Consider the following 12,726-nt stretch of genomic DNA (forward strand, 5'->3'; position numbering starts at 1 on the left):
ACACAAAATACCAGTAAAACCATAAAAAAAAAATGCAACTGAGTAATGTAAACCATCAAAGTAATGTTAGCTGCTCGTCTCAAAATGTAATTGGTGTCATACACGAGTAGTTTGGAACTTCAATGGCGTGCAACGTGCAACTGGCTAGCTGGACGTCGATGTCGATCAAGATTCAACTGGGATTGAGGGTTTGTGTCTTCGCAGCATCGTGGGTCAAGAAGAGCTTAAATGTTGTTGCGGTTGAATATTGTCGAACAAGATGCACTGAGTTCGTTTGTTTTATTAACATAATTTATTATAATCAATTTAATTTAGTTTGTTTATAAATAAATTATGACATAATATAAATAATTTCTTAATTAATATATTATAATTTTGAAATTTTATTTGAAAAACCAAAAAGAAAGTAGAGTTGCTGCCGCTATACCATCTCATTTCAACTCAATAATTATATGAAAATTATCAGAAATTGACGATCTTTAGATTAAAGCAACTTATTTGGCCGAAATACTTTGTGTTCATCTGGATATGAAAAATCTAGAAAGTTTTCAAACTTTTAAAAAAATAAAATTGGATTTGAAGAAAAATAATCAATTTTTGACTTCTATGACAATCTAATAATGTTATACATCAGCAGACAAGTCCAACGGTACTAGCGATGATGTTGCACACACTAGTTTCAACAGCGATGATGGCAATGGTGACTTTTAAATTTATATTTCTATTTTTGTAAATTAATTAAAATTAGTAAAGTGATTTTATTAAATTGTTAAAATCATTATTAATACAAAATTAATTATCTACAAAATTTAATCAATAAGATAAAATTGTAAATAATAGTTATTTGATAATATTATTGAAGGAGTAATTTTAGATGTTTTGACTTACAATAGAAGAGGAATTTGAACTCATCACTCTTTAGTGTGAAATCTAAACTTCACATTATGATGTATATAAAAATTCTAATGAAAATTAAATGCTTATAAATTATGGTCAATCCAAACGACAAAAATAAGAAAAAAATTCAAATTATTTTCCCTTCCCCCTTCCTCTCATTCCAACCAAACACCAGCCTAGTGTTGCTCATTTTTTGTGACTCTAATACATATTTCTTCTAGTTGCAAACTCGCTATACAATATATAACGTAGTAGGAAAAATATATCTGTTGTTTTTTAATTGACAAATATATACTAATATAGCATTAGTTTTTTTTTTTCTTTCTTTATGGAAAAAATATTTACATACATTGTTAGTTTTTTTTTTCTTTTTTCTTTTTTCTTTTTTATATAACATATATTGTTAGTTGATTTGCCTGGTGTGCTGCTCAGGGTGTTTTTTTTCTCCTGTGCGGAATCAATGCATTAGTTGTGAAAGTGGCCTTTTTCAAGCCCAAGTACAACTGTCCGAAGAGTTTATCTTTTCACACCCCTAAAACTTCCTCATTAAGCAAAAAAAAAAGAAAAAGGCCGAATTTTCTTTTGACGATGTGAAGTATATCCCCTGCATTCTGTGGTGTAGGTCGGAGCACAACTTCGGGTCCAACACAACCCTAAGTTGTCTCGACCGTCTGGGCTTGATTTAGGTTAGCTATTCAAAAGCCGGTTTCTAAATACACACCACAAATTCTGAAGTCCAATAAACTTCTTTGTTGTACTCCATCTAATTCCTGATCTGCCCCTGTCATGTTTTTGAATATGCCCATTGCCCTCGGCCCACCAACATTTCTGAGAGCAAACAATCCACACATCACATTAAAATCAAAAGCAAAAAGAAATAAAATTGTCTTCATGATTCTTATAACTTGGGCGTTGTATGTGGGTTATATACTTGTTGGCTGACAATAATTCAAGTTATTTTTGCCAATTCATTCTTCTTTAATTTCATATTGACAGAGTTAAAGAAGTAAGCAATAAAGTACTTTAATGAAAATTTCCAATTTCTTCTCCCTTTGTGACGAAAGTTCTGAATTATAAACTTGTCTCTGTGACAATTTCCTTAAAAAATGAAAAAATAAAATAAAATAAAATTTAATGACAAGTGGATTTGATAAGATAAATAGAAGGGTCATAAAAGCTACACTTCATAGAAATTTAATTAAAGAGGGCTATGTTAGTCTCGGTCTCTTGGACACATGTGCTACCACAATCCTCGTTACTTATTGCTGCAATTTTTTGTTCCGCAAACTCCTCATGTTATTGATTCTTTTCTTAATCTATGATTGCTAACAAGCTAATCTACATCATTAATTGATTACCCACAATTCATAATGCATCTTGTGAGCCCCTACATTTTTTTTAACTAGTTTTGATTCTGTTGTTCTGTTGACTATCGTTACCTCGGCTTGTAAGTGGTGAAACAATAAAGACATAAAGTGATAATAAGGGTAAATTAGGGATTATATTAGTAATGAGAAAGAAAAAAATTATTTTATTTTTTACAGTATTAGAATTATTACGAATAGTTATGTTGGATTTCAACGTACAAGTTTAACAATAATTTTCTTTTCTGTATATCACATTAATTGATTTTTTATTATAAATAATTTACAAACTCAATCAAGAGATGACACGTAATATGTCATATATAAATTAAGTATCCCAATCAAATAAAGTAAAGCATCATTTTAATTGTGTGTTTAGACCTAAAGGAATTTGTTCAAGTCCCTTTCGATTCGGGGCCTGGACTTTTCTTATTTCAATTTAGGATCATCATTACATGTTAAATCAGTTTCCGCTCGAGCTTAGTGGAGTTGGATTAGTGACATCTCCCTAATCTCTTCATAAAACCTCTTTTTCAGTTATTTTTATTTTAATTTCAAAAATATCATTTTTTACTTAAATACACTCTTATTGACAACCAACAACTAAAATATTTTCAGTAAAAACTCCACTTATAAAAACTCTACCAATAAAAATTCTACTTAAATAACTTTCATTTGAAAAGTTATACCAAATAGGGTTTAAGTGCATATTTGATATGGCTTATCTAATAACCAAATCTCACAAGCTCTTTTCAAAATTTTTATTATTGTTCGGATGTATTTCAGGCAGAGCTTTTAAGGGTCAAATAAATTATTTTGTCTATACTAGCTAGAGCTAAAATTTCAGGATTTTGAGAGTGAAGGTTGTAGAGTTTTTTTTTTGAAGAGTTGAGTTGTTTAAAGTGCTCTTAACTTATTTCAAATTTATTTCATTTTTTTCATAACATAACTTTAAAAGACTTGTTTATTAAAGTAGTTTTATAATTTTTAAAGAAAGTTCTTATTAACAAAAGAACTCAAATATTATTGGTAAACAATCTGCTTATAAATGTTCTATTAATAAAAGTACCACTCAATTAAGCTCTATTTAAAAAATTGTGCCTAACAGAGCTTAAGCGTGCTTAATTCTTATTTGCTATGAAATTTAATTTTATTTAAAATAAGATTTTATAAAAATAATAAAGGTTGTGCTTCACTCTTATCAATGATATCAACTTAGCCGGGAGTGAAAACCCATGTAAATCGTTTTGAACAAAAGTTTTGCTTTCTCTTCGTAAATGTTAGGAAATTGAGCTTCCTCCCAAGATCACTCCAAGCAATTTTTCAAGCAACAAATTAACAGAAAAAAAAATTAAATGAAGAATACACTAATCATACGACACAAAATTTATGTGGAAAACTCCAAATCTAGAGAAAAATCATGGTCGTTGTCAAAAGACAATCAGAAAAAAAATTCACTATGTGGAAAATTTTACAACCACTTTCTTAGAAATAATTTTCTCTCACCCAAGCCCCAATTTCATAATCTCAAGAAATATCCCTTAACAAAACAAACTTGTAATGCCCATATTGATGAGCCAAATACTTCTACAATACATCTACATGCTTAAGAATATTTCCCTCCCATGTTGGAAGCTCTCAATGCTTCTCTTGCATTCTCTTACTTCTCAAATTTGGGATAATGAAAACTTATAAAAGGCTCTTATATTTATAACCAAACGGATAACACTGTTCAAATCGTGTTACTGTTCATAACGCGTTACTGTTCAAGCCACGTGGTCAAATAGTGTTACTATTTACTACGTGGTCATGTTACTATTCACCACATGGTCAAACCATGTTATTGTTTATATCTTTTTTTAATCAATTTTCAACAATAAACACAAAAAAGGAGCTGGCGAAAAGCCATCATAAAGAAGCACGCGAAACACACAATTACACAAACACATTTTTTTTACTTTAAATGGCGTTAAAATATTTCAATAAAATCTTTGACGTAATCTCACAGTAGAGTAGAGTGTGTAAAGTCAAAAAGTTTGGTCGAATGCCTCTCAAAATATTATGTAAAAAGTAATAATATAGTTACAAATTCTTGTATAATTTTTTTTTTGTATAAATTGATGTGACATGGTTAAATTGATTGAATTAAATAGCTCTTAGTTTATATGATTTATTTTTATTCAATTAATGGGTTAATATCAAATTAATTTATATAAAATAAATTTATATGAGAGTTTGTGGCTATACCATTATTCTTATATAAAAGGCAAAACCGTAAATGAACAATTCTAAAGAAAATTACCGGGACAACCGACCGACGTGTCGGCGACAGCACCCCATCAAAATTTCGAACCTAATTGGAAGCCTTTTCGTGCGTCGGTTTGCCTCATGGTCATGGTCTTATAATTCACGAATATTAAAACTTAAAAGGTAATTTTGGGTCACAAAATGAGAAAAAATTGTTTGTGGGCCAGCAAGAAAAAGTAGTGGTGTCAAATCAAGAAAATGTTATCAATTGGGGACAAGACCTTTAAATTAGGGTACATCCTTTTATCACTCGAGCTTTATGCATTATCAAGAAAAGACATGCAAGGTTTTTTCTTCTCAAGGCGCTCTAATTGCTACTTTTGACCAGAAAATTAAAGGCAAAGGATTGGGTACCATTTGATGGACGTGGACTCACGGGGGACCCGGGAATCCTGGAATTTTACACCTTAAAAAAGGGAGTTGAAACTAATGTTAATAACCCAAAATTCAAGCTAACAAAAAGGCAATTATGCCATTAGATCTATCCCACTAAGACAACCTGACAGATGATGAGGCCCCCCTTTAAACTATGACCCATTTCACGGAGAAGAACCCTTTGCTAGTTTGATGTAACAATTTACTTCATCAAATTTTCTAAACAATAATCTAAACCGCACTTCCGTTAATTAATCTTTAATCTACTGTCATTTGATAAAAAATCTTTGAGGGTACAGTAAGATTTTTAATAAAAAAGAATAAATAAATAAAAATTGACACATTAATAAAAGATATTGTTATCTAATTCCACTAAACAAACAATCTTAAAAAAGATAGAAAGACTTTTGTCTCAAGTAACTATTTTGCACTTACTCTATTTTGACGCCATCAACTCTTTGTTTTGATGTCATGAAAACTCTATAAACCCTATACTTAAATATAAAAGAGAATCATGATTTTTATGTTCGTATAAGTATACTCTCGAATTATCCTATGAGTTGACTTGGGAAAGCAATAATGGTCATAGAAGAGTGGTGGCAAATGTCAAAATAAATTATAGAAGCAAGTTAGGTTAATATTATTGTGGTATGTTTCTTATGTCCCAACTTTGATCTCTGCAACAAATAGTAATGACTGTGAAGCTATAATCTCAACAACAAACATTCACTTATACTTGTACCTAAAAAAAAAAAAAATTGTTTTGAATTATGTTTGTGTTTACTATAGCAACAAAGATGCATGATGCAGTTGTAAATTGGAGATGAGTATTTGTGAAATGAAGTATATTGCTAGTGCAGATTATACAACAATAATCAATCCATAGTAGATTACTTTACTATGTTTCGCACTCAGATACGGTGGAGTGGTTTGAATTGAGTTGAAATTTAGAAAAATGTTCAACACAATGCACGTGAAAATTGGTGGTGTTTTTGAGTTTTTCTTTTAATACTTTAAAGACTTATGTCAATTATAGTTGGTTCCTAATGGCAATTAGTCCATGGCTATATCAAACTATATCATCATTTACTTCATTCAAAAAATTTAATGAGTATACACACACACACACACATATACATATATATACATATATATGTATATGTATGTATGTGTATGTATATACAACATATATATACATACATATACATATATATGTATGTATGTATGTATGTATGTATATGTATACAACATATTGGGTATGAATGTTGAATGCGGATTTTGTATGGATTCACACTAATTCTAGATGGTGTTAGTGTGTTTTTGTTCAATTAACTATAACACCATATAATGTTAATATAAATCCATAGGAAAGTTGTATAAGCATTCGTACATGAGAATATACATACATACATGTATGTATGTATGTATTCTACATCTTGTTTAGTGCATTATTATTTCATTAAGTTATCCTTAAATTTTAAATTTATATAGAAAGTTAGATGTTATTTAATTATAAGTGAAACTTTTATTTTAATATGATTTGTATCTCTTTAATTGAAAATCATATTTTAACCTCAATGAATTATGATTAAACGACAATAAACTAACAATTAATTAACGGAAGGGTATTTTAGTTTATTATTTAAAATGTAGGGCTGAAATGAATTATTGCATAAAATCCTATGAGTGAAAATGAATCTTTGCCCAATATCACACAAGTCGAATTATCAATTGTAAATATGATTATATCTCAGCATCGCAAAACCCTAGGATATCATACAATCCTTGTTGGGGGTGATAGCATGGAGTTTTAATGCCCTTCGTGGTGGAGGGAGAAATTACTTTTGGGACAAGAAAATATTCTAATATTTTTCTACGGATACAAACACAAGTTGAGAGAGGGGCAAAGGGTCTAATCATTTGGGCGAAGTATGAAGGGAAAGAAATGGGTTTCCAAAGCTTTACTTTCACTATCATTTTGTAATCATCATCTCTTGAAAAAGAAGCTTTATTGTTGGTTGATTGAGCCAGCGTGGAAAGGAAAGAAAATGGTCTACTTTTCTGTTGGAAAGTTACCACAATTTTTTATCGTATGGTATGCACCCCTCAATCTCAAGATACCATAAAGATAATCAATATTATTATGTATAATAAGTATACAAAACTTTTTTTTTTTTTTTTTTGCGTGTTGTGTGGACGAAAACTAATTTTTTTTTCTCTATCATATGACTAACAATGGCTATGGAGTTAACACAATGATTAGTAAATATAACTATCATCATCCAAGCCACATATGTATATACTGAGGAGATAATTCAGATTAACGAACTTCCCTTTCTTTGTAATATGGGGTTTAAAAGTAAATTCCTTTTACGAATAATGTTATGCCTAGTCCCCCATAGCAAGGTATTTTATATTTCTTTTATTAATTGAATCGACCCTAAAGATATTATATAAAGTTTTATGATTAAGTTAAGGGAGATTGTCAAATTCCCCCTTACTGTAATCAATATATATCATTTATATCTTTGTTATTTTTGTAATAGTCAATAGCCCCATTGACGGCATAAGTTTACAATATTACCCTTATTTTCAAATATAATTTTATTTATATTTATTATAAATCAAATAAATCATATAAATAGAAACTAAATAAAAAATTTAAGTATTAAAAACAAGAAATATATGTTTTCATGTGAACAAAAAAAATTAATAGTAATTTTTTATGCTTTTTTATTTTGTAATCATTTTCTTCTAATAATTATTTTATAAGATTTCCATTCATGTAATTTATTTAATTTATAATAAAAATGAATAAAAGGGTATTTGAAAATAAGGGTAATATTGTAAACTTATGCTATCAGGGGGTTATTGGTCATTATAAAAACAACAGATGGACAAATGGTATATATTGGTTACAGTAAGGGGGAAATTGACAATCTCTCTTAAGTTAATTATTATCATACACGTGACAATAAATAATTAGTAACACATCAATTGTAAAAAAAATTTTATATCCAAGTGGAGTAAGCATAGTATCACTACTATTGTACTTGGTCTATCTTAATTAAAGAGCAATTATAAATAATGATTGTAGATACATTCAATTAGCTAGATCAACCTTTTAGACAGTAGAGAAAAATTGAGTACTTCAATCCAATGATGTTGAGCTTTGTGTTAATTTTTTTCACAAGACTTAAATTAGACAACTCTAATTTCTATTATAGGAAAATGAAAAGTTATCCATATATTGCTGTCTCATTTTCTACTTTAGAAAGACAAATAAGTGTTTTTCTTTTTCTTTTCCCCCTTTCAAGGTTTGCGTGTGTAAACGTAGCTCCACCACCCCTTGTCAGAAAGCTAGTGAATATTTTTAAGGGTGCTATTCATCATTGTATTGGATTTCTTCAAAGTCTCATTCCGTTTCTTTTGTGCAAAAATTTTCAAGAAAGTAAAACCCAACTGTTAAACACTAATAAAACGATGTAAATATTCAAAGGAGGATTATGGCATAAAAAGTTCACTTAATGTGCTTTAATCCTTGATATTCGAAATTCAACATAATTACATATGACCAACATTTGTTTATTTATAATTGAGTGTTTTGCTTTTTCTCCTAAACAACATATATGATTAAGTTGACTTGAATGAAAAGATAGCTTTAATTTAATTTATGTGCATGGCTCCTAATATCAATATTGGAGCAAAAAGCACACAGCACATCTTTCAGCGTCGTCCTTTTATGTAAGCACGAGAGAAGGTTCATTTCTCATCTGAATCTCAATTTTCAGAATTTTTGAAAAATAATAATAAAGTTAGAAACAACAAATGGCGATTAATTAACACTGACACTCGCAACAGAAAATAATAGACTGGGGGAACCGAACAGGTTGACCCGCGAGTAAAAACACGTTGGAGATGGGGTCTTTGTCGGGGAACAATGATGGCGTCGTGCCCACACGGGCTCTTACGTGGCAAGAGTTTATAGTATGGGCCGCCATGGCAAGACATTGAAGCTTATAGAATCACAAATATGTCCATTAATTTCTCTGTGCAGACTGACTGGTGATGTATCGGGGCGTGACGTTGCTATAGCCATAGCCATTGCCATTGCCATTGCCTTGTACAATAAAATATCATCCTCATATAAAAATCTAGGGTTTCTTCTTTCATGACCGTTTACACGCTTGATTGTGTTCTTTGATAGCGAACGTAATACGCGAAAAGACCCAAATGAAACGACAACTAATATGGGCTCGCTGCGACTGTGAAGTACAGTAGAGGGGCTGCACTTGTGCAGTGGCGCAGCTCACGATTCATGAATCAAAATGTGACCACTCGGTCAACTTAGTAATTAACAAAGCGAAATGATGAGCTCGTTTGATTGTCAACTTAAGTAATCAGAATTAGCGTCATAACTCCTCTCCTCACCAACTAATTACCACCAGTTCCAGTGAAGCAGCTTTAGGTTGCCTTTTCCTTTTTCTAAAATAAAAAAATCATTGACTTTAATTTTAAGGAACCGGTTGGTGATTTCTGTCTAAACGAAACCTTATTAATTTATTCATTTTATTCATTTCGTATGTTAGGTCCTCATTTTTCCAGCCCTTATATTCATTTGTTGACTTTTATATTGAAACTAAAACTTAATATCGTATGGGAATTAATAGCGTGTATTAGTAGCTCGCTTAGTTAGCTAAATGATCCACGCGGAGGCCGTTTTATTGTTTTCGTTTTTACGTTTCTTATTATTGGGGTTTAAACGAGTCAAATTTGTAGGCAGAAGATAATTAATGCTGCGTGTTATGGATTCTCTCGTGATGTTCGGTTGATGAGTTTTGGATGCTTGTAATAGGTTTCATACTACTGATCGGAAGAAGATCCCTAGTAAGCTAATCCTTAGCAAGATAATATCGAATGAGAAATTGTAACGAACGTAGACCTAGTACTTCATAAAAATGAATAAATAATAAGGTAATCGTAATCTGTGTCGGTGATTTACTACATTAATGATTTTTCTGGTCAAATGCTGTATTATATATATATATATATATATTGGGCTGTTATTCCTACCAATTTTCATATTTAATTTATAGTTTTTTTTAGGGATTGAGATCCTTTCCTGTTTTGATCTTCATCTGAACAAATTTTGTATGGTTAATAAATTAAAAAGAAAGAGTATTTAAATCATAACCATCCATTAATACTAAAACACAGGTGGCACAAATTTGTAAAAAATTAGGAGTACTCAGATCAGGAGACGGTCCTAATCTTATTTTCAGACCTTCAACATTGGTCATCAATGATATTTAGCTATTTTTTCAAGTGACATATCTTTTTCTCCTTTAAGAACAATCCATCTCATGAATTTAAAATTATTAAAACTTACACTAAAACAACATCCAATGAATCAACGTTTATTTATTAACAAGTACTCTTAATTTATTGTCCTTAATGAGATAACTGCTCAAAACGGATTCAAGTGAGTTTTTCAGGTAGTATCAATATCAATAAATTGCCGATTACATTATTGTTTTTTTTTTTTTTATATCCACAGCACACGCATACACATAATATTGTGATTACTTATAACCGGATTTACAACGACACCGTATTGAGTCGATCGTATTTGGTGCAAGGTTATTTTTATTGAGAACTTGAAAATCGTTATCTTTATTTAAAATGTGAAAATATCAGATTATAGGAGACAATGGACATGTAAATAATTCCACATGGGCGGCTACCACCACAAAGGTTACCGATGTATGAATATAGATATCGTAGTTTTTTTTTTAAGTTTTAATTGTGGTTTAGATTAAACAAATGGAGAGTAAACAAAGTCATAATTAGTTTGAACATTATTGTCTCATACTAATAATTTCATACTAATGCCAACGCTGACGATATGATGATGATCTCTTTCACTTCCCGACAAGCTAATTTTCACACGAGTCAAGATCTTCATGGCCCAAAAGCCAAACTAATTTTTTATTGGAATCTCCTTATATGATCCTTATGAGTTTTTCAAGATCTGCTGTAATGTGTCTTTTAGTGGTAGTGTATGGGTAAAATTTAATTTTTTTTAAAATTTTTTTATTCATTAACTATCAATCAACAATTGAACTTATTTGCTCAGAACATGATCAGATCAGGAGAGAATCCTGATCATTTTTTATTGAGTAGTACTATATATATTAATTTTTTTATCTAAAAATTATCTCAAATGATATGGTATTTATTGGTGAAATAATACAATCGATTTAATTGAATCTTTTAAAAAATTATCAACCACTCAATTAATGACACATTAGTTTAGATTGAATTTAGGATAAAAAAAATTTGAGATATCTATCATTATTCTTTCGTATTTGAGGTGAGTTTCAACTGATCGTCAAATACATAAATGCGACGCCCTAAAACTCAGCCGTCTGATCGAGTAAGAGGGGATCGGGATCACTGCCGAGGTTAGGTGGTGCGGCGGTGCATTAGCATAGAATCATTAACTGAATGTGAAATCATGCCAACAAAATAGGGTCAGCCAATGACTGTAGTGATTGACCATATGTGGATTTGATTTGAGGTTGTGCTGTGTACACGCTGGCTACGTATTTTCCAAGATAAATTTCGCATTTATTCCGTCCTACGTGTCACTGTCGGTCATGGAAACGTCCATCAACTCTGCAATCATTGAAGCTTAATTGCAGACGGGGGCCTTTTCTAGAATGTGAAAGTAATGTATACTACCTCGCCACGCGGGCAGCATCAATCCGTTTTTAGAAGGTTTGATTTACGAGTATGATGAAGAGTCATATCAAAATACAAGAATGCAGTGCTCATTTCTCCAAGAACTTGTGTCGGCTGTCCAGTGGAAAATGCAAATTTTGAAGAGAGCTAGCAAAATGTCTTCCTTTCCCTTCCTTCTTTTATACATATGAAAGCGAAGTACATCACATTTTACATGATCTTGGTGGATATATAAATTAATAAATCAAATGCATTGAACTGCTTTAGGGTTGATGGTAAGCAAAGCAAAAGGAAAAAGAAAAGAAAAAAAATCGCTCCATTTCTTCAACAAGTAAAACGAGATTAAAAAAAAAAAAAAGATTTCCCAAGAAATTTCTCACGAGAGATAAGGGAAAATGACTTGAGATGTTTGCTTTGATGGGTATACATGGCAACAAAAAAGATAGAAAAAAAAAAACTTCCGTCCCAGGCATCCATGTTTCATGCATCAAAAATGAACATTTTCTTGTGAAACTATACACGACACTAGTGCTCTATGAAAAAGCACTTGTGGAATGCTTTTGCCTCGTACATAAAAAAACATTTTGACAACATTTTTAGCTTTATTTATATTAACCGGTATAAAATTCTTGATGAAATTCCCAAACAAATGGAGCACGAGAATTTTCTTTTCCTTTTTTTTTTTTGGAATAAAAAAGATTAATCGGTTTCTTCTCGATTGGCCAATTTACCATTAGTCCTGTGCCATTAAGGTAGGTTGTCATTAATGCAAACGCCTAATACTTATATCAATAAAAGCCTATATATTGAACCTCAAAAATGTTGTTGTGGCATGTGACAAGACATAATTGTAATTACATTATTAATATGCGTTATTTAATTTAAAAAAACACAGAGATCTGACAGTATAAGTCATAAGTACACGTTTATGGAGTTGTTCTCATGTAAATGACTTTCTAATTTGTATTTCATTTTGAAGAGATCGAGATATCTTAAAAACCAATCCAGTGCAATGCAAAAAAGGCAGAAGCACCAAATT

The sequence above is a fragment of the Citrus sinensis genome, chromosome 3, assembly GCF_022201045.2.
Source record: "Citrus sinensis cultivar Valencia sweet orange chromosome 3, DVS_A1.0, whole genome shotgun sequence".
NCBI lineage: Eukaryota > Viridiplantae > Streptophyta > Magnoliopsida > Sapindales > Rutaceae > Citrus > Citrus sinensis.